General features: G+C 46.7%; 1 protein-coding gene across 5 annotated transcripts in view; it reads left to right on the forward strand.

Annotated features, from left to right (window-relative positions):
• The first annotated feature begins 19,488 nt into the window (after nt 1-19,488).
• Nucleotides 19,489-23,900, forward strand: part of LOC138754069 (fibroblast growth factor receptor 1-like) — a 167,811-nt gene continuing 163,399 nt past the window's right edge. For all 5 annotated transcript variants that reach the window (XM_069917822.1, XM_069917825.1, XM_069917824.1 and 2 more), the window contains exon 1: nt 19,489-19,595. The gene's annotated coding sequence lies outside the window, so the exon portion shown is untranslated. The remainder of the gene's footprint in view (nt 19,596-23,900) is intronic.

The raw sequence follows: 23,900 nt of genomic DNA on the forward strand, positions 1-23,900 counted from the left end.
ATGTCCTTATCTGAGGCATCAGATGGAGGGGAGGGAGGTTTGTGTGATGGTCTGAGCTGTGCTCACAGCTTCTCCTCAGTTTCTGACAGATTTGGATGAAGCAGCTCCCAGACCATGCAGAGATCCAACCTGACCCGACATTCCCGATGGTGTATTCCATCCTTCAAAACCTTGGACAAAGAGATCGGTTTTTAGAAGTATATTCAAGGCGGAAAGCAGCATTGAGGCTTTGGGAGGACTTTTCAGATACAACATGAGCCTATCACTCAGATAAATATTATTCAGATTCAAACAAAGACCATTGTGTCATTCTGCATAGAATGACTTGAGGCACCCTGGGTGAGAGAGCTGACAGACTGCTGGGGAGTTTGAGACCAGTTCTTCAATGCCTTGGATTATCTAATAAAAGCTGCTGCCATTTTAAAAAGACTTTTACTTCTCAGTGTGATGCTTCATGACTTGTTTGTCAGTTTAATATATCAATGGAATATGTATATACCATTGAAATACTTCCAAAATGTCAGAGGAGCAGGAAGAGCTTAGAATAAACCTCAATGGAAAGGAAGTTTTTCTTAGAATCTCTTTAGGTTTTCACTGGAACTTCATGGGTAGGGGCTGTTCAAAATGAAGGGTATTATTTGGACAAATTATGAAGATGAATATACAAAAGGATCTGAGAATATTTTCACTTGTGGATATATATGAAGATGTGACGTTGAAATTGGATAAATATCAAGAAAATGTAGCAATAGTGGTAGCAAAAAAAATGTGGAAAACAGAAAATGGACACTGAAATACAAAATTCTACACCGTTAGAAAAAAAATAATTATTACAAATGCTGTAGAAACTCAGCAGGTCAAACAATGCCTTTATATGGCCACGGTGAAGATACATCACCGACGTTTCGGGCTTGAGCCCTTCATCAAGGTGTGGGGGCACAAGCCTGGAACGTTGGTGAAGTATCTTCACCCTTTCGCTACACAAAGGCACTGTTTGACCTGCTGAGTTTCTCCAGCATTTATGTGCGTTTTTTTTCACTTAACCACCAGTGTCAACAGAAACCTGTGTTTTACCCCAGGGATTTTTATAAGATTTGGGAACTATATATGGAATTTGTTAATAAAAATCCATCCACATCATCCACTCCTCTCAATTAATAATCAGGAGATACAATAGTTATATCAAGAGATTAATCTAGGTCTTTTCTTTTCTTTTTCTTTTTTTCTTCCTTATGGGGAGAAGGAAAAAATATGATTTTTTTTGTATCATCTTGTATTGAATTATATAATTGAATAATTGTTTGGTATTGATTAAAGTGATAAGTAAAATTTTCAAAAAAAGACCCTCGTGAATCCCCTCCGCACCCTCCCCAAAGCCTCCATAATGTCTCTGTAATGAAGCAGATAGAACCTGCGCCACAAGTTTCAAGCTCGGCCTCACCCTGCTGCCACGTGACCTCCCAGTTTTTACACTCGAGTGAATGAAGGCGAGCATTGGCCTGTTGGAATTAATAGATTGCACCTGCAGCAGATGAACGCGAGGGCAGCGGGGTTAGCGCAACATTGTCACTGCGCCAGTGACCCGCGTTCAAATCCCGCGCTGTCCGTAAGGAGTGTGCACATCCTCCACGAGTCTGCGGAAGTGGGGGGGGGTGGTTTGTTTCCTCCGGGTGCTCTGGTTTTCTCCCACCTTTCAAAATGTACTGGTGGTTGTCAGTTAATTGGGCAGCACTGGCTCATGGGGCAGAAGTGCCTGTCTCTGTGCTGCCTGTCTAAATTTAATTTAGACAACCCACCCCCCCACCTCCGCAGACTTTAAATTTAATTTAAATTTAAAGAACATTATCACTCCACGTGAGGTCCAGCTCCATTCCTCTGGCACAGCTCTTGTAGTAACCTTGGCCAACTAAGCACAATGCCAAGGTTGAAAATTAACGATGGCTTCAACATTACTCATCGTTATGAGTGAGAGTTTGAAATATCTCACTTCCTCCACATGGTCTAGAGTTTGCTAATTTAAATCCGCAAAGACTTTGTTCTAATTTTAGGCTCTGACCCCTGTTGAAAAATTTCCCAAACAGCAGAAGTATACAGCAACAAGAGAGGATTAGGTTGAGTGAACGCAGAGCACCTTTAGCCCCGAGTAGGGAAATCAGTAAACCAGAGGACATAGGTTTTAGGTGAGGGGGGGAGAGTTTTAACAGGAGCCTCAGTGGTAAGATTTTTACAGAGGGTGGTGGGTGTATGGAATGGGCTGCCGGAGGAGGTAGTTGAGACAGGTGCTGTTGCTAGGTTTGGGAAAAAATAATTGGACGGCTACCTCAGGATGCTGTTCCTGAGGTATTCATGGGTAAGCTTTCCCTGGAAACACCTTCCCCACATCAACCCAACCAATAGGTGGAACTGAACCATTCACCCTCCTGAGTTAGTTCTCTATTCAACAAGACTGATTCTACTGTGTCCGTGGGTCTTGACAGGCGCGTAAATGCAATGTTCGGATGCACAGAAATTCTTACTTCCTGCAGCCAAATGAGTACTTAAAACTGCATTATTCTGCATTAAATTGCACCAGTAGGCAAGGAGAAGGGCGGAATGGTTGGCACAGCAGCTGACGCAAGGCCTTTACAATGCCAGCGGTCGGGACCGGGTTTCAAATCCAGCGCTGTCTGTTTATATGTTGTCCCCGTGTCTGCATGGTTTTTCACCCAGGGGCTCCAGTTCTCCCCCCACCGTTCAAAATGTACCGGGGGTGTAGGTTAATGGGGTGTAAATAAGGTGGCACAGACTCGTGGGCCGAAATGACCTGGGCTGTACGTCTAAAAAAATATATACATAAAAAATAAATGGGTCTAGACAGAGCAATGCCAATAATAATTTTCCACACCAGTTCGATGAAATACAAACCAGGGGGCATGGGTTAAGGGTGAAAGGGGAAAAGTTTAAGGGGAACTTTTTCACACACAATAGTGGGAGTGTGGAACGAGATGCAAGGTGAAGTGGTGAATGCTGGCTCAGTTTTGACATTAAAACAAAATTTGTACAGGCACATGGATGGGAGGGATATGGACTGGGTGCAGGTCAGTGGGAATAGGCAGAATAAGGGTTTGGCACAGACTAGAAGGGCCTATTTTCTGTGCTGTAATGTTCTATAGTTCTGTGGATATAAACAGAGAAAGTTAGTGCAAAAAGAAAACCTGGCATTTCAAGAGCGCAGACAGGTTTTATTTTGTGGTGCGGGTTAGTTTATGATTAGAGTCATCGGGGAGGTTCAAGAGCCGTTGAGCGTAAAGGTGCTGGACCAGGCTTCTGTACCTTCTGCTTGAAGGGAGCAGTGAGAAGAGGTTGTGACAAAGGTGATGGGAGACCTTTATGATGCCAGCTCATCATCAAAATGGGAAACCTTTTTATAAGTAAAAATTACTTCTTTACTGCCTGCATTGACATTGAGACCCAGGTAGCAAGGGAATGACTTTAACTCAGGGCCCTGTGTCCCAGAAACCCCTTGATCTCAGACATCACCAAGAGGCCGACGCTGAGCGAGGCTCCGGTAACTCTCAGCCATTACTCCCTGTGCCCGCAGAGCTGAAGGTGCGTCTTTCTCCTCTCTGCCACGCTCTCTTAACAAAAGGGCGGCATCTGACCACCACCACCCCCCGGCCTCGTGCTCCCCTCCTGCAATGCTCGGCAGATCAAAGTTGGCTGGAGGTTGCGGCTGTCAATTTGGCTGGATCTGCGGCGGGGGGGGAGGGGATTGACGAAAGTTGGGGGGGGGGAGTTTTTCTTTCGAGGAAAGGAGCTTGGAGAAAGTGCTTTGAACAAAATTTTTCAAAACAAAGGAACTTGCCAAAAGTAATCAGCCGATCAGCTTTGAGATTTATGAGATTTATGTAGCGCACATCAAACATCCCAGAGCACTCTATAAGCCATGAAGCACTTTTATAATCAGGAAAATGCAGCAAGTAGTTACAACACAGAATGTCCCAAGGTAACAATGGCCAAGTTTTCTGTTTTATTGTGGTTACAACTGAATGCTGGCAATAACTCTATTGGAAATTTCTGCATCCAATCCATGGCGTTTAACAGCTCGACTGGAAGTACAGATCTCCCCAGAGCAGTGTGAACCATATGGTCTTGCTTCCTGTGCTTGAGTCTGTGGAGATGACCTTATGATGCAGAGATCGGTCCTCCTGGAGCTGTCAGTGCAGCAGATCATTGTCAGAAACGCAACCAACTTGCAAGCTGCAGGAAATGTAAACTCGCTCCCAGATGTCATGGTGTTGGCTGTGGTGACGTGGGGAGTTCAGTTGCCATTGACTCAGTAGATTGTGGCTTCACGTTGGAGGTGATAGTCAGGCAGGATAAGCAGATAAGACAAGCCAGTGCGGAGGAACAGAGGGGTGGGCTCCAAGTCCATAGATCCCTTAAGGTTACCGCGCAAGTTGATCGGCTGGTTAATCAGGCATGTAGTAGCCCTTCATTAGTCGGGGGATTGATTTCAAGAGCTGTGAGGTAATGTTGCAGATCTATAAAACTCTTGGTCAGACTGCACTCAGTTGCATTCAGTTCTCATTACAGGAAGGATGTAAGTGCTTAAAGCCACTTTCAGGTGGCCAGAATACCCCAATGGGAAGCCGCATATTCTACCCAAATGTGGCTGTCGGGACGCCACATGAAAGAGCCTGATGCGGCTTGGAGGAGAACTCACCAACCCTCCTCTGGGAGGGATAATCTCCACATCTGAGCAGTCCCCCAAGGCACCTGAATGCAGCCGCCTGAAAGGAGCTGCTAGGGGGCGGGCTGGTGACAATCAGCCGGTGACCCAACTCCCCGTGCCTGACAGCCCCCCTCCCTATGCCTGACAGCCCCCCTCCCTGTACCTGACAATCCCCCTCCCCCCTCTTCACTGCCCCTGCCCCAACGTCCGTGCCAGCTGCCCCTGCCCTGACATCCCACGCCAGTTGCCCCTGCCCCGACGTCCCACACTGACAGGAGCTGGAGTGCGCTTCAAGGTGCCTCTTCTGCAGCTGTCCCTTTCAGGTGGATAGTGCAGCGCTTTCAGGGCTGCCACCTGAATGACCATTCCACAGGGCTATATCCGCTTCTGCAGGCGCATTCTTGGCGTAGAATTCTCCTGAAAGCGCATTTAGAGAGGGTGTAGAGGAGATTTACCAGGATGTTGGCTAGATTGGAGAATTCACCGTTAGACATTCAGCAAGGTAAGAAACCCTTCCAGCCCACAAGTCCATGCCACCCAATTAACCTACAACCCCCATAATTTTGAAGGGTTGGAGAAAACCAGAGCACACAGAGGGAACCCACTCAGACAGAAAGGATGTACAAACTCCTTACGGATAGTGCCGGATTTGAACCTTATAATAGCATTTGGGCTAATCGCAATACTAACAATGCTGCCCATGGGTGGTGAGAGTCTTTGTCGATTGCTGCTGCTCTCCGACGGCAGCGTTCCCCATAAATGTGCTCAATATTGGGGAGGGTTTTGCCTGTGATGTCCTGGGCCATGTCCACTACCTTTTGCAGGGCTTTCCGCTCAGGAGTATTGGTGCCCCCCACACCAGAGGTTTGTGACCAGGGTGCTTGTTCCACCCTCCTTTTTTTTATACTTGCTATCTCTCCTTCCCACTTTAGTCTTGACAAAGAGCCCCCAACCCAAAATGTCAACAGCCCATGCCGGGCTTGAATTAATGGTACTGTAGTAGCACCACGCTAACTGTGCCTCCTTATCTGTGCCCTCGGAGAGAAGCCCTCCCGGTGAGATCCTTCCTGTACTATATCACCCACAAGGCACGTTGTCCCCAAGATGTCTGGAGTGTAATGGAGGCCATTGCCCACCTCTTCACAGAATGTAAATTCTCTAAGAATGTGCGGAGAAGGATGCAGGGGTCCTTGTCACGGTTCATCCTCAGCAGCAGCGTGACAGACAACTCTCTGATTTATGGTCAGAGACAGACATTGATCTGCTAGAAACTGCTAGAAGACCATCAACTCATTTTGGTCTGTCCGGAACCTGTTGGTCTTCCAGCACAGGGAGGCGTCAGTGAAGGGATAGCTGCTGACTGGCATATTCCAGCCTGCAGGAGCACGTGCTGAGGAACGCAGCCAACACAAGGGGGAAGCACCACAGTCTAAAGTCCGTCTGTCAATAGGCATTGAGGGGGTGAGCCTGTGGGGAAGTCCCTCAAACAACAGAGGGAGGAAGTAATTATAAGGTGCCAAGGTGGTGGCAGGGCTGCCAGCTAGACGATGCGTGCAACAATGTACGTGTACAGCACGTTTGGCGTAGTGATTAGCGCAATCCCTTTACAGTGCTAGCATTCAAATCCCACGCTATCTGAAAGGAGTATGTCTGTTCCCTTCATGTCCGCGTGGGATTTCCCTGGGAGCTCCAGTTTCCTCCCACCATTCAAAAAGTATCAGGAGTGTAGGTTGATGGGGTGTAAATTGGGCAACATGGACTCATGGGCCAAGGTGGCTTGTTACCATGCTATATGTCTCATATGTGTGTGTGTGTGTGTGTGGGTTCCTTGCGTGCTTGTGTGTGTGTGCGTGTATGTGTGTGTGTGTGTGTGTGTGTGTGTGTGTGTGTGTGTGTGTGTATGTGTGTGGAAAAAATACTAAGGGTGCAAAGAGACTGAACAGCTTTCTTTTTCGTAAATAATTTATTGTGAATACAGTCTATTTTTGGGAACAGAACCTGTGCTCCCTTTGCAGCATCTTCTGATTTAGTTCTAGCCTCTGGGATTATTTGAGATTGAAGATAATGCGCAGCCTGGCTGCTTCAGTTGCTATTGCACTATTCATAACCTGCTGACTTGCTTTTACCTGCAGGGCCTTTGACAGTTCCCTGACATCAGAAGCGGAATTGGACCTGAGTTGGTTTTACTGGATTTTAATTTGGACGTCCATTGTGCACTTACCGAGATGAATATCTTTTAACTTTAGGCAGGGACGAGGAAGGGTTTATGTTTCCACCCAGGTTGTGTGCTTCTGGATTCTTGATGAATTAACCAATCTTTGGGATGGTTGGATGATTAAAATTCAGCCATTGTCCACATCGTTGCAGCTGTGACACGCTGAGCGCTGCTGGGTACGTAACCCAGGTAAGAATATGAATCCACAAAATCCCATCTAATATATAAATGGATTGTGATAATACAGATTCTATCACCAATGTGTGTATATATAATATATATATGTACATATGTACAGATTGTAGTGTAGGATGACTGTGATTGGCTGAGAGTGTAGCCACAGCTACTGACAGGTCTTAAAGGATTGCTCCTAGCCAGACCAGGTCATTCTGGACTGCTCGACCTACTTGTGATACGCCCCAGTCTTTTAGTTAATAAAAGCCTTGAATTGGATCAACCAGCCTTTGGTTCTTTTGGCGCACACTACATAGGTTTGTGCTTTACCGTGGACTGTGGCCACCTGGGGCAAGTCACTGACGTGCTGGAGAAACATGCAGCATCTATGGGAAGTAAAGGATAACCAACATTTCAGGCCTGGCCCCTTCGCCAGCTTGCCCTGAGTGAGAAGGCAGTGAGTTCAGAATCAGAATCAGAATTTATTGTCATGAACAAGCCATTGTTTTGCGGCAGTGTCACAGGGCAAACATTCATATAAACCACCTTACAAAAATAAATAAAATGAGTGCACAAAAAGTCAAATTAAGGTAGTGTCTGTAATTGATTGACCTTTCAGGAATCTGATGGCGGTGGTGGGGGGTGAGGGAAGCTGTCCTCGCGCCACTGGGTGCTCCTCTTCAGGCTCCTGTACCTCCTTCCCGATGGCAGCAGAGTGAAGAGGGCATGGCCTGGGTGGTGGGAGGGTCTTTGAGGATGGAGGCTGCTTTCATAAGACACCGCTTCATGTAAGTCTGGTGCCCGTGAGTGAACAACCCGCTGGAGCTTTTTCTTGTCCTGAGAGTGGTAAAGAAACCCATTCTAAGGGTTTGGTGCAGATTGGACATTTGGTACATTACCAAAATTGTGACATGAAGTCATAATCTAGTTTGCCCTCTCAAAAAGTCAAAGATCTCAAGGATTATTCTACAGAGCAGTAGAGGATTCCCTGTGTTGACCCCTGACACATTACAAAATATTAAAAACGTATGCATTCTTCCAACTTTTCAAAAAAAGGAATCGGCATATGAATTTGCACCTTGTGAGATTTAGAGAGAACAGATATTATGCTAGATTCATTCACAGCATGTGAATGACATTCGTTGTTCAAGATGAAGCAAATTGGAGCTCCCCCTCTCCCAATCAATTCTCACCTTTCCCCTCTCCTGCCTCCATATCCAATTAACACCCTTTGTCTGTTGGTCCACACTCCTCCCCACTGCCCATTCCACCCTCCTCCCTGTGCCTTTCAAGTGAGGCGCCTGCCTGCTTTTTGACGCGTACCTTCAACCTACACAGACCCAAAACATCAGTTATATATCTTCACCTCCTATGGATGCTGCAACACCTGCCGAGTTCCTCCATCATTTCTGTCTTGATGCTGCAAGCAAATTAGTAGGTCTGGACACTGGTACCACCGTTAGCGCAATGCTATTACTACACCAGAGACCCAGGATTGAATCCAGCACTGTCTGCAAGGCATTTGTACATTCTTCACATGTCTGCGTGGTTTGGTAGGTTAATTGGGTGGCCTGGGTTTCAAGGGCTGGAAGGAACTTCTACCATGTGGTACCATCACAGGGAGAACTCCTTACGGACAGCGTTGGATTCGAACCTGGGTCGCTGACACTGTAACAGGAGGAGAATATGCTTTCTACTCACTCGTTGAAGAAGGGCTCAGGCCTGAAACATCAGTAATACATCTTTACCTCCTACAGGCGCCGCGAGACCTGCTGAGCTCCTCCGTCTTTTTACCTAAACATTGACTGCCCTTGCTGTCTCACCCAGCTACATTCTCTCCCAAAATTTTGCCGACTTGTTTGAGTTTAAATGCCCCAGCGGCCATCTCCTGTCTCTGGTACAATGGTCCTGACTTCTGGATTAATAGCACCGGCACTTGGTAGCCTGCCCAGTGACAACCGCAAAGTGTTAATGGACCAGAAGGTGATGCGCATACCTACTGAGGCTTGGCTCCTTCTGTTAGGAGTCACAAGTGGAGGAACATTTTATCAGCGTCTGACTTGTAACTGGAATGAAAGGGAACTTTGTGGTTCTCTTATTGGCCTTTTTGCCTGAGAGATGCAAGGTCATGGGATCAAGTGAGCATCAGAGGCATGTATCTGGCATCACTTTGCAGTACTGTACGGAGGGACCTGCTGCACAGTCAGAGGTCAAATGAGTTGTTGAACCAGGATCAAATCAGCTTTCTCAGCTGGACCCTGCCATGTTGTTCGTCTATAAAGTCTGAATATTTAGAACAATCAAACTAAGGCTCTGCTTCCCAAATTAAATCGCGGAACCCAACCTCAGACCAGGCTGCGGACGGCCTCACTGCATCTCGTTTACATCATCCAGCCTACAGTGCCCTGGGAGGATGCAAGAAGCTGAGGTACGCTGGGCTTGCAGCCGATATGGTTGGAGGGCAAAAGTCCGACCGGTTGAAGAAGGCTGCAGGGGGTTTATGGCCGCGTCAACATCAAGGCTACGTTGGGAAGGATATGCCAACAAGCAGTCAAAGATCTCTCCAGGGCTGCTGATAAAGGTAGTCAGTGGCTCTGAATGAGGAGAAAGGATTCCACCTGGGCACTCAAGTGAGTGAATGGCATCTAGGGGGTGAGCCCGGGAGGCCAGGATTCGCTGCTGAACCCTCTGGAGGTGTCGTGGGTCGATCAGCGAAACACCAAGGAAGGAGGGTGCCCACTTGATAACCCAGAAGATGCCACCCCCTCACTTGGCTGCCCCGCAGAGTCTAGGAAGCAAGTCTCAGGAGCGCAATAAGCGGTATTAACATCTAGTCCTACGTAACCTACATGCGTAGTGCAGGCAGAGAACTGCATGGGCAGTAGTTACATTTCTCCAGTCAATTCTCCAGAGGCAAAAGAACCAACTCTACTTCAGTTATTAATCAACATTTGCAAAGGAGATTACATTGGACAACAATTTTTTTTAACCATATAACCACTTACAGCACAGAACAGGCCAGTTCGGCCTTACTAGTCCATACCATAACAAATCCCCACCCTCCTAGTCCCATTGACCAGCACCCGGTCCATACCCCTCCAGTCCTCTCCTCTCCATGTAACTATCCAGTCTTTCCTTAAATGTAACCAATGATCCTGCCTCGACCACGTCTGCTGGAAGCTCATTCCACATCCCCACCACACTCTACGTAAAGAAATTTCCCCTCATGTTCCCCTTATAATTTTCCCCCTTCAATCTTAAACCATGTCCTCTAGTTTGAATCTCCCCCTTTCTTAATTGAAAAAGCCTATCCACATTTACTCTGTCTGTCCCTTTTAAAATCTTAAACACCTCTATCAAGTCCCCTCTCAATCTTCTACGCTCCAGAGAAAAAAGCCCTAGTCTGCACAACCTTTCCCTGTAACTCAGACCCTGAAATCCTGTCAACATTCTCGTGAACCTTCTCTGCACTCTCTCTATTTTTCTTCAAAACGTTTTTTCAAAACGTTTGCTTCCTGAAAAACAAGGGGATTACGATAGACAACTTCAAGATAATTTTAGGTTTGCTGTATCACGTAGGAAGTTGGAGAAACATTAAGTGAACTTTTATTGAATGCAGCATGTTTAATCGCATCAAGATACTGACATGTTGAATTAGTTCAATGGAGTTAAAAATGTTTTGCCGCTGATTTTCATTTGTACTCAGCATCTGATGCCTCTCGTGTCAATGTCCGACAACAGTCGGGCAGCGTTGATGGATCCCAGTTGGCCTTATCCCGCTTTCCCATGGTTGCAATGTCCCGGTGAAACCTTTCACCGTGCTCGTCAGCAGGGGAGACGTTCAAGTCCGAACGCAGAAAGTGAATTTTCAACGACATGTTGCACTTTGTGGTTTCGCACGGTTGAACGAGTCTTAAAATATGACAGGACATCGCAAAAATAGGTTATGTCTTAAAAAATTGATGGTACGTGATAGGAAAATTTGAAGATGATTTTTGTGACGAGCAGCCCAAAATCCACAAGTGTTCAGGAAGCAAAGACTTTAATGTCCAGTGTTATCCGGTTGTCAGAGCATTGATTTTTTTTCTCTCTCTGTGGGAGCTTCCTGTGCACAAGTTGACCTCTGTATTCCCCACATTCAACGCATATTTCATGCATTCATCGACCGCCAACCGCACGATTCTGCGGCGAAAGATCTGCACGGAGCACCCCCTACACAGACGCATGGATCCCCTCACAGCATTGCAGGGTGCTCTGCCTGGGTGTGCTACAGTGGGGTGCAGTGGGGCATTTGCTTTGCCCTCCCCTAGACGCAACTCCTGCATCCAGATTCCTGACCAGGTTAGGTCTCCCCATAGCACACTGCTCCTGGGATTTAACGGGTAATTGAACTCCCGAGTTATTGTCGGAAAAATCAGACTTTCATTTATATTCCAAATATTTATTTCTAGTTTGTCAGCTAATATTTTTTGGCTCTGTTTATTTGTTAAATGATGTTCCATCTACTATTTTAAGCATTTGCTTCCTGTTTTCTTTATATAAAGTCATGAGAGACACAGATAAAGCAGGTAACCAAAGTCTGTTTCCCATTCTAGGGATATCCAGAGGGAAGAGGTTTGAAGGGGTTTTAAAGGACCTCTATGGGGTCATCGTGACAATCCCTTGAGGTCGAGGATGATGGCCTTCGTTCCATTGATCCACAGAGTGAAGGTGCCTGTGTGTGTATCGGCACTCAAAGGTACTCCACAAATCAACCAACTAGCTCCAATGGAATGGAAACCCCGATAGTTGGAGCTGATGGGTTTGGTGCAGCCTTCGTCCGCCTTCACAGCCGTTGAGTTCAGAGTAACCTCGTCCACCTGTTTCCCTCGTCGAAGACCTGGTTGGATTGTTCTTTGTCAGAAACCTCGGCCTCACCACCATGGGTGTTGGTCTCAGGATGTCAGGACCGCACAAGCTTCTCTGCCACGACAAGGTGACAATCCATGGAGAAGATCTGAGGGGTAGGCCTTTGTACACAGAAGTCTGTAACTCGATGCCAAGGAGCTGGTGGACTCGGGGACAATTGCCCTGATTAAGAGGCAATTCAGCAGGCACTTGAATTGACAAGGCAAATTCAGAACCAACAATCTTACCAGTGGGTGCAGAGGTGTCAATGCACAGGACAGGAAAAAGCTGCCGAGAGTTGGCCAGCGCCATCACTGGCACCAGTCGGATCTCTCCATCGATGGCATCGACAAGGGACGGTGTCTTAAGAAAGCAGCTTCTTTCATGAAGGGCCTTCATCACCCAGGCCATGCCCTCTTCACATCACTGCCATCAGAAAGGAGGTAGAGGAGCCTGAAGTTGAACAAGGACAGCTTCGTCCCCTCCTGAATGGACAACAAACCACAGACACAAACTCACTTACTCTTCTTTTTTTTGCAGAATTTTTATTATTTTTTATATTAATGCAAATGTTGCCACAAAACAACAAATTTTGTGACATGTTCATGACAATACATTCTGATTCTGATCCTGTATGTGTATGAGGTAAAACATGAAAGTCTGCAAACAGAGTGATTGTAATAAATGCTGGAGGAACTCAGCAGGCCTCACAGGGTCTGCAGGGGGTAAGAGATACATTACTTGTGTTTCAGTCTGAGCCCTTCTTCAAAGTACGCACAGGGTACCTCGAGGAAGGGCTCAGGCAAGCCCAAAATGTTGGCTAGATACCTTTAACCCTGCGACACCTGCTGAGTTCCTCCTGCATTTTTGTGTTTTCACAGAAGATTCGGACCCTCTACAAGACAATGGGATTCGTATAATTGGGCTAAAAGATCACGAGATATAGGAGCAGAAGTAGACCCATCAAGTCCGCTCCGCCGTTCTAATCACAAGCTGATCCACCCTCCCGCTCAGCCCCACTCCCCGGCTTTCTCCCCGTAACCCTTGATGCCCTGGCTAATCAAATACCTGTCAATCTCCGCCTTAAACTCACCTAATGGCTTTGCTTCACAGCCACCTCTGGCAACAAGTTCCACAGACTCATGACCCCCCGCCTCTCTGTTTTAAATTGACACTTTTATCCTGCAGTTGCGTACTTTTGTCCTAGAATTCGCTACCATGGAAAACGTTCTTGCCACCTCATCTCTGTCCAGGCCTCTCAGCATTCAAAATGCCTCTATGAGGTGGTTTCCCCCCCCCCCACTCCATTCAACGGGGACAGTCCAAGACCCGACAATCATTCCTCACATGCTATCCCTTTCATTCCTGACATCATTCAGGTAAATCTCTTAATCCTCTCCAACGCCAACACGTCTTTTCTCAAGTAAGGCACACAAAATTGTACATAGTACTCCAAGTGAGGAGGTCAGTATTGAGATGATGGGCTGAAGGATCTCTTTGCTGTACAACTCTCGAGCAAGCGAGCGAGCCAAGGATGGCCGAGGTTTGCCTCTGTTATTTGTTGAATGATTGTTCCATCTGGCTCTTTTATGTATTTTTCCTGCCTTCCCCGGAGCTGGCTAAGGGCGAAGGTTTATGTGGCCGACTGGCTTTTTAAGATGTGAGGGAAAGTACAAACGATCAGGAATTGGCTTGGACCCCAGCAAGTACGTGGTGAAGGGTCAGGGAGGACGGGAGGAGAAACACTGGCGTCACTAATGAGGACGGGGGTGCGGACTGCACCGGGTGACGCCATCGGAGGGGGTGACACCAAAATGACTATGTATAAAATTTTTGTGCTGCGCTTCAACGGAAATTTATTATTTTTAATAAAAATATCCCTGTATAACAACAAAAACATTTTCTGTCACCCCATCTTCCATGTACCAATAGACTCTAATTTACGCTTTGAACCTTCTACTGTGCTCCGGTCAGAGTTGTCATTATTACCCAATGACAACGGCACATCGAATCACATGGTTTCGTCCGTATGCGTGACAAGCCCATGCTGTTGTTTTCGTGGCTGCTGGGGTTTTTATAGTCACTGCTTTTATCAAATTTTCTGGTGTTTTAGCCACAATATTTTGGTCATTAGTAATGTATCTCATGTAACAATAAAATTTAGTGTTAAAATCAACATAATTTTAACGTAGTTCTTAAATGTTTTCATTTTCAATCCTATTGTTTTCTTACTGAATTTTCACTTTAACCACATGAAACGATGGAAAAGTAAATACATTTAGGGTGTGCGGATGATATTGTAATTTAAAGGTGTAATTTTAATGTTGCCAGTTGTTTAGCTCATTACTATTGTCTGGAAAAACAACCAACTGAAAAACCTCACAAAGATTAGCATATACAGAGCCATTGTCATACCCACACTCCTGTTCGGCTCCGAATCATGGGTCCTCTACCGGCATCACCTACGGCTCCTAGAACGCTTCCACCAGCGTTGTCTCCGCTCCTTCCTCAACATTCATTGGAGCAACTTCATCTCCAACATCGAAGTACTCGAGATGGCAGAGGCCAACAGCATCGAATCCACGTTGCTGAAGATCCAACTGTGCTGGGTGGGTCACGTCTCCAGAATGGAGGACCATCGCCTTCCCAAGATCGTGTTATATGGCGAGCTCTCCACTGGCCACCGAGACAGAGGTGCACCAAAGAAGAGGTACAAGGACTGCCTAAAGAAAGCTCTTGGTGCCTGCCACATTGATCATCGCCAGTGGGCTGATATCGCCTCAAACCGTGCATCTTGGCACCTCACAGTTCGGCGGGCAGCAACCTCCTTTGAAGAAGACCGCAGAGCCCACCTCACTGTCAAAAGACAAAGGAGGAAAAACCCAACACCCAACCCCAACCAACCAATTTTCCCTTGCAACCACTGCAACCGTGTCTGCCTGTCCCACATCAGACTTGTCAGCCACAAACGAGCCTGCAGCTGACGTGGACATTTACCCCCTCCATAAATCTTCGTCCGCGAAGCCAAGCCAAAGAAGAGCTCCCATCTTAATCCTCAAGGTCAGAATATCCTTAAGCCCTCAATAGAAGCCCTTAGGCCCTCAATAGAAGCCCTTAGGCCCTCAATAGAAGCCCTTAAGCCTTTAGGCCCTCAATAGAAGCCCTTAAGCCCTTAGGCCCTCAATAGAAACCCTTAGGCCCTCAATAGAAGCCCTTAAGCCTTTAGGCCCTCAATAGAAGCCCTTAAGCCCTTAGGGCCTCAATAGAAGCCCTTAAGCCTTTAGGCCCTCAATAGAAGCCCTTAAGCCTTTAGGCCCTCAATAGAAGCCCTTAGTCCCTCAATAGAAGCACTTAAGCCCTTAGGCCCTCAATAGAAGCCCTTAAGCCTTTAGGCCCTCAATGGAAGCCCTTAAGCCTTTAGGCCCTCAATAGAAGCCCTTAAGCCCTTAGGCCCTCAATAGAAGCCCTTAAGCCCTTATGCCCTCAATAGAAGCCCTTAGGCCCGTAATGTTGTGGTGATCTATTCAAATTTCAAGATTATTTTATTGTCATGAAATAAAACAGAAAATTCTTATCCAAAATGCATGGGACTTGAGTGTTTTGGATTTTTTTGGAGTTTGGAACACCATTCACTCAGAATTCACGTTACAATACAAATATTTATATCTGCATAAATTAATTGAAGTAGACAGATATTGAAAAATCTGCTCTCAATAATGCACTACGTATGTCAGCTTTTTCTCAACTTCAGTCTTTTGGAGTCATTGATGGTGCATCAGACAGTCCGAGTATCTCCATGGATATCCTGGCACAACAGGTCCCTCTAGCTGCTCATATATTTGCACTGAGCTAGTTTACATTTTTAAAATTTAGACATTCAGCACTGTAACAGGCCCATGCCACCTACATTTTGAATGGTAGGAGGAAAGCAGAGCACCCGCTGACACGGGGAGAATGTACTACAGACAGTGGGTCGCTGGCGGTGTATAAGCTTGGTGCTAACTCGCTGCTCTACAGCATAGATTTTTTTTCCACTGAGATACAAACCAGAGGACCTGGGCTAAGGGTGAAAGGGGAAAAGATTAAGGGGAACTTCTTCACTCAGAGAGAAGTGCGAGCTATTTCAATCTATAAAGTGCAAAGTGTGTTTTCACCCTGAGTGGGCCACGTTTCCATTTTGTCTCCACATTTTGTTTCTGGTCATTGGTGAGTTAGCTAATCATTAAAGAAATACATGGTGGGGAGCTGGCTGATGGAGGACCTCAGTTTTCTTCAGGCTGACTTCCAGGCCAAACATTTTGGCAGTTTCCGCAAAACAGGACGTCATGCATTGGAGAGCTGGCTCTGAATGAGCAAGTAAAGCGGCATCATCTGCAAAGAGTAGTTCACGGATAAGTTGCTCTTGTGTCTTGTTGTGAGCTTATAGGCGCCTCAGATTGAAGAGACTGCCATCCGTGCGGTACCGGATGTAAACATCGTCTTCATTGTTGAGGTCAACCAGTTTACCTACCTCGGCTGAACCATTTCATCTGATGTAAGGATCGACAAAGAAATAGATAACAGACTCGCTAAGGCAAATAGCGCCTTTGGAAGACTACACAAAAGAGTCTGGAAAAACAACCACCTGAAGAAACACACAAAGATCAGCGTCAACAGAGCTGTTGTCATACCCACGCTCCTGTTTGGCTCTGAATCATGGGTCCTCTACTGGCATCACCTACGGCTCCTAGAACGCTTCCATCAACGCTGTCTCCGCTCCATCCTCAACATTCATTGGAATGACTTCATCACCAACATCGAAGTACTCAAGCTGGCAGAGTCCACAAGCATCGAATCCATGCTGCTGAAGACCCAACTGCGCTAGGTGGGTCACGTCTCCAGAATGGAGGACCATCGCCTTCCCAAGATCGTGTTCTATGGCGAGCTCTCCACTGGCCACCGAGACAGAGGTGCACCAAAGAAGAGGTACAAGGACTGCTTAAAGAAATCTCTTGGTGCCTGCCACATTGACCACGGCCAGTGGGCTGATATCGCCTCCAACTGTGCATCTTGGCGCCTCACAGTTCGGCGGGCAGCAACCTCCTTTGAAGAAGACCGCAGAGCCTACCTCACTGACAAAAAACAAAGGAGGGAAAACCCAACACCCAACCCCAACAAACCAATTTTCCCTTGCAACCACTGCAACCGTGCCTGCCTGTCCCGCATCGGACTTGTCAGTCACCAACGAGTCTGCAGCAGACATGGACATACCCCTCCATAAATCTTCGTCCGCGAAGCCAAGCCAAAGAAAGAAGAAGAAAGAAATACTCTTGATCCTTGACTTGCTCATCAGAAGACCACAATTATTACTGAAGTATTGGGCTCAGGGTGAAAGGGGAAAAGATTAAGGGGAACTTCTTCACTCAGAGAATGAATGCCTTCTCTTCACTGATGATCAACATAGGCATAAAGGATGCTTGCTAACCCAATTTATCTAGTGGTTCTACACCCATGACTGTGTGGCTTGGCACCATTCCAACACCATTTCCAAATTTGCCAATGTCACCATAGTCTTTGGCAGAATCGCACTCCCTCTGAGGGAGATAGATCAGATAGTTGAATGGTGCCACTACAATCACCTCACATTCAGGAGCTGATTGTGGACTTCAGGAAGTGGAAAATCAGAAGAACACAAACCACCCCTCATTGAGGAGCCAACAGAGCAAAGGGGTAAGATCTCTTAAGATCTGTCCTGGGGGCTCCATGTTGATGTAATCATGAAGAAGGCTATACATTGTGAGGAGATTTCTACAGGTGTAGTGTGGGAAGCATTCTGACTGGTTGTATCACTGTCTGGTACGGAGGTGCCATTGCACAGGAAAAGAGGAAAAACTTCAGAGTTGTGAACTCAGCCGCTGACATCACGGGCCCTGGTACCTACCCCATCGAGGACATCTACAAGAGGCGGTGTCTTAAGAAAGCAGACTCTATCTTCAAGGACCCCCCCCCCCCACCACTCAGGCCATGCCTTCTTTACACTGCTACCATCGAAAAGGGGGTACAAGAGCCTGAAGATGAATCCCCAGCAACACAAGGAAGACTTCTTCCCCTCCACCATTAGATTCCTGAATGGACAATGAACCATAGACACTAGTAAAAACACAACGCTGGAAAAATTCAGCAGGTCAAACAGACTTCAGCCCTTCATCAAGGTGTGATACTCATTGCGCCTTTTTGTTTCAATTACTCTTTTAACATCATGAACATGGCACAAAATATTTGCCCCACTGAATTTCTCCAGCACTGGGTTTTAACTCATGGCAATAAAATTCAGATTCTGACATAGCATCCCTGCCACGAATGCAGAGCCCCATTATCCCCCCTTCCATTGTTAAAGGGGTTCCCACTGGTCAATATCCAGTAGAAGCAGTGGTCCTCCACCTTTTTCCTTCCTCTCACATCCTACTTTAAGTCATCCCTATTCTATCTTGTGATGAGTGAGGGATTGTTTAAGGTGGGATGTGAGTGGGAAGGTTGAGAATCACTGCTCAAGACTCAATTGTTACCGAAATATTTTGCTTGAGAAAAATTCTCATTGGCCCATTTCCTTTGGAGTTCTGAAACCGTGCACATAACGAGTCAATTAAGGGCTATTAAAACCGTGGTTTTCAAACCTTTTTCTTTTCACCCACATCCCACCTTGAGCAATCCCTTACTAATCATAGAGCACCAATGGCAAAGGGATTCAAGTGGGATGCGAGTGGAATTTAAAGGTTGTGAACCTCTCCTCTGCTCTACAGCAGTGGTTTTCAACCTTTTTCTTTCCACTTGCATCCCACTTTATCCCCAGCTATAGGTGCTCTGTGATGAGTGAGGGATTGCTTAAGGTGGGATGTGGGCAGAAAGAAAAAGGGTTGGAAATCACAGTTTCAATCGTCCCTCATTGACTCGATCTGTGCACGGTTTCAGAACCCCAAAGGAAATGGGTCAATTACACTTTTTTTTTCAAGCGAAACATTTCAGTAACAATTGGGTCTAGAGCAGTGATTCTCAACCTTCCCACTCACATCCCACCTTAAGCAATCCCTCACTCATCACAGAGCACCCATGACAGGGGGAATACTTATTAAAGTGGAATGTGAGTACCACTGCAGGAGAGTAACGACCTGTTGGATTGTTCACGGTGACCGTCAAACGCAGTTCATTTGCCTGCATTTTGACCATTCACTTCAATCACCTTCTTCCCCCCTCCCCCTCCCCGCTCGTGGAGAGCGTTTCTCCAATATTAATCACCTCATTTTAAATGACTGTTGCATGCCCATCTACAGATGAATCAGTCCCAAAGCAGAATCCAAGTGGGTTTCGTGCTGGGAAATGCTCAAAGCAAACTTGCTGAATCAATCCCAAGACAGAAGGGTGTTGGGTGTTTGAGGGTTTTTTGGGTTATCACGTGCTCCAGCCCCCCTCCCCTCCCGTCCTTCCTTCCTTCCTCCCTCCCTCCCACTCAGGAAAAGGTGGCTATGGACACGGACGTGAACAAAAGATAAAAAGCCGAGACTCTTCTCCCAGGCAGTTGAAAGATCCGTGGGAAGAAGCCTTGCCCTGCCGCGGGGACCCCTTTGCTCGGTGAGTACGCCTCGACTGTCCGGCGGGCAGAAAAAAAGTTTGGGAGAAGTTTGGAAAGTTTCTGGAGAAGTTGCTCAGCGAACTGTTGGTGCTTTGTATTAAATCGGTCAGCGCGGGTTCCCATCGCAGCTGTTGTTCCAGGCAGCCTGCAACCCCCCACCTTCTCAATTCTCCTCTAACAATTCTAAAGGCAGAGAGAATTCCCACCCCCCACTTTATTTAACCAGTGGGATATAGTCGACCCCCCTCACTGGGCGGCTGGGGGCTTAATTTGGAAGTCTCCGCAAGAAAGAGAGGCAATTTTCACTAGAGAAAGCCCACCCCGGCCCATGAAGCCCCCATTCACCCACCAGACCACCCCCCCCCCCCGGTACGTTTTGGAGGGTGGGAGGTAACAGGCGACCATACGAAAACTTCCCCTTGCACGCAGCGCCGGAGCAGCCTTGCGCTAACCGACCATGCATTGTCTGCAGAACGACTGTCTATTGTCTGGGGACAGCAAAAGACCTGCTTTTCTTTCCTATATCCTGGTTGGCTCCTGTTTTTTTTAAAAAAAAGCCTGTTTAAAAAAAAAAATCCTTCCCACTAAATCTCAGCCTTTCCAAATCTCCCCTCGGCGGGGGGTTACCCTCCAATTGGGGCTGGTTGAGCATCTGGAGTTCAATCTCTTTGCCATCTGGGCTGTGCCAGGACTTCTCTCCATCTTTCACACTGACCCTGAAAGCCTGTATTGAATTGGCTTTTCAACCATTTCAGTTACCTGTGTGAATGTGACTAATACGGGGGTGGGGGTAATTTTCTCCCAATACTTAACCTGCAAGGTAAGTAGTTGTCAGAGCTGATGTGTTTCGCATTGGCTCCTGTGTAAAAAGCCCCCACTGCTTTCCTGGGACGATGTCACCTTGTCCTGACTCCTTTTATGTCTGGTCCCGATGTGAAAGGTCGCACTGAATTGGCTTTTCTTGATTCAGTGCGAAAACACTGACCTGGCTTTAAACATGGGTCACTTACATACTTACATGCCAATTTACTGGCGATCTTGGTGTAAAAGCACCAGACTCCCTGGAATCTCTTGGCTTTTCTTTGGCCCACTCCTGACTTAGGGCTCCTAAAGAGTTGGTTACCCATTTCCTTCCCATGGATGCTGCGAGACCTGCTGTGTTTCTCCTGCATGATTGTGTGTGGCCCTGGCGCCTGTAGCCTTTCTTGTTGAACTCCTGAGGCCTCGTTCTTTTCACAGAGCTGGAGGTCATTGGTCTGATGATTGGGTGCCAGTGTTCACATCCCCAGTTTTGGAGATGCTCTGCAGATGATTGACTAGGTAGATGAGGCCCAGAGTGAGGCAGCAGATGTTGGGTTTATACTTTGATGAGCTCAAACCGTTGGTTATGTATCATCTATATAAAAGACACTGTTTGACCTGCTGAGTTTCTCCAGTGTTGTGTTTTTTTTCTTCAATCACGGTGTCTGCAGACGTTTGTGTTTAACTCCTTGTGTTTATAAATTTTCCCCTGAGGTTGATTGGTGATCAAGTGTGAATCATCTGTGGGATTTACTGATTGTTTCCCTTGCTTTGTTGCCTCTTTAAATTTAGACATCCAGCACGGTAACAAGCCACGAATCCGTGCTGCCCAATTAACATACCCCCCCCCCCCGGGGTCTGTTTTGTACAGTGGGAAGAAACCAGTGCCCCCAGAGAAAACCCACGCAGTCACGGGGAGAACGTACAAACTCCTTACAGACAATGCGGGATTCGAACCCCGGTCCGGTCCTGATCGCTGTAAAGGCATTGCGCTAACCTTGCCACCCTCTTCACTTTTTCGGTCTGGGAATTGTGGGTCAGGGTTTGCTTAAGCCAGGCATTGATTTTGCGTGATTTGATGCTGGATGTTTTCAAGACTATAAAAATGTTATACAGTACAATGTGCCTTTTTTCATAGTAAATACAGTGCACATTAATGTTATAACACAATAACAATAAAAAGTACATTATAGATTTCACTTGCATGTACTGGACTATATGTTAGGTGTACACTGTGTGCCATTATATGGCTGGCAGTGTAATCGCTTTGTTTTGGCTTTTGAGCCCACGTGTCGAATGCGTGAGTTAACGTCGGCTCATGCCACCAACGTCGGTCCTAATGTAAATTTAACATTTTTAAAAATTAAGCCCCTATCGTGTCCTTGGCCATGTCTGCGATTGGACGTTACTCGATCGGGCGTAAGTTGATGAACGGCTGCAAATACAAGTTGCGCACCATTGACAAGCAGTTGACAAGGCTCCACTGGAAGGTGGAAGCTAGGGCTTGTACACCCATTACGTGTTGCTGTTCTGCCACGCTTGTGTTTGTCCAGTCTCTGGATGTGGTCGCTGGATAATGCCAGCATTTTTTCCACATCCCCCAAATGAACCCTGAACAGAGGAGTAATTTAAGCAGGCACCTAGAGGGGGTAAGGATGGCAGATTTCTTCTCCTAAAGCGGCATGGTTAGCCCAGTGCTATTTCAGCGGCTTGTTTGAATCCAGTGCTGTCTGTAATGCTTGCATGCTCTCCCCGTGTCTGCATTGGTTTCCTTTAGGCTCTCCAGTTTCCTCCCAGGAACGGAGGTTGTAGGTTAATTGGGGTATTTGGGCGATTATGGCCTTGTGGGTGGGAAGGGCCTATATAACTTGTGCTGAAATCAGTGAAGCAATGAGCTTGTACAAGATCATTCCTTCACTCTCACCTTTAGTAGCATTGAAAAGGGCAGAGCTCATAGTTCCTATTAGAGAGCAACTGCTAACACATAGATGCTGTAGAAGACTCAACAGAACATAGACATTATGCAAAGTTGTGAGGAGAAGTGGCAGATGGAGTTCAATCTGGATAAGTATGAAGTGATGCCCTTTGGAAGGTCAAACGAAGGTGGAGATTGGCAGGATTCTTAACAGCGTGGAGGAACTGAGAGATCTTTGCGTGCAAGCCCAAAGATCACTCAAGGGTGCTGTGCAGATTGATAGGGTGGTTAAGAAGGCGTATGGTACACTGGCCTACGTTAGTTGCAGGACTGAGTTCGAGAGCTGCAAGATAATGTTGCAGCTCCATAAAACTCCGGTTAGACCCCACTTGGGAATATTGTGCTTTGTTCTGGTCAAGGGAGGGGTGTAGAAGCTTTAGAGGGGCTGCAGAGAAGATTTACCAGGATATTGCCTGGATTGGAGAACGTCTCATGAATTAAGGTTGAGTGGGTCAACAAGTATTAGGGAGGGACATAAGATTATGAGGGGCAAGGGCAGCCAGCATAACAATTAGCAAATGTCAGAGGACAGCAGTTTGAGAAAAGAGGAGGAAACTTTTGGGAAGATGTCAGAGGTAAGATTTTTACTCCGAGAGTGATGGATGTCTGGAATGCATTTCTAGGGATTGTGTTAGAGGCTGGTGCACTGGGGACATTTAAAAGATGGATAGGCCCATGGATGTAAGGGTTATGGGTGTGTTGGATTGTTGTGGAGTAGGTCTCCATAGGCCAGCAAAACATCGTGGACCGAAGCACCACCAATGTCTGTCACAATGGAAGCATAATTGTCAAGGTGACCCTTACTCCACCATTCTTCCCACATGCCAGATGATGCCCTGCTCTTGCTTGTCACACATTTGCTGGGTCCACACTCACTGGCAGTAGACCATGGATGTGGAGGGATGCTGGAGGATGGGAAAGATCACTGGTCACTTCTGAGTAGGAGCGGGGTCAGAGAAGGTGCAACGTGTCTCTGGCCAATTCTCGCACGAGGACACCTTGGATGGGCCAGGGTTCGTTTCCTTTGTAACAGAGTAGGGGCAGCACGTTGTAAAGCGGAAGAGCCAGTTATTTAATGCCCACTGGACACTGGTGGTCCGGAGGACATCCCAAAAGCAAGGTACAAGTCTCAAGCACGTCTTAAATTCTGGAGATGCAGGAACCGTCGATTAATTGGTTTGGGAAGAGTAGTTTCCCGGCAGTTTTCTGCAGAGCTGCTTGCAAAAAAAAAAATGATCTCATGAACGAGAATGGCACAATATATGTATATACATGATACAGTTTTGCACAAAATATGTATATGCTCGATAAAGTTCTGCATTCTGCCATTAATTACTAATGACAGAGTACACAAATAGTTTGTTCTTGCTATCAGCTATGGCATACAATAACACAAATTGTTCTGGGAGAGAGTGGATGCAGTGCAAAGGTTGCTTCCTGAATAAGACACTCAGTTAAAATTTCCCCCGAAGCAACTTCAGTAAAATCCCTGGTATCCGGAATTCAAGCAACCGCAGCCTCAAGCAAC

The sequence above is a fragment of the Narcine bancroftii genome, chromosome 2, assembly GCF_036971445.1.
Source record: "Narcine bancroftii isolate sNarBan1 chromosome 2, sNarBan1.hap1, whole genome shotgun sequence".
Lineage (NCBI taxonomy): Eukaryota > Metazoa > Chordata > Chondrichthyes > Torpediniformes > Narcinidae > Narcine > Narcine bancroftii.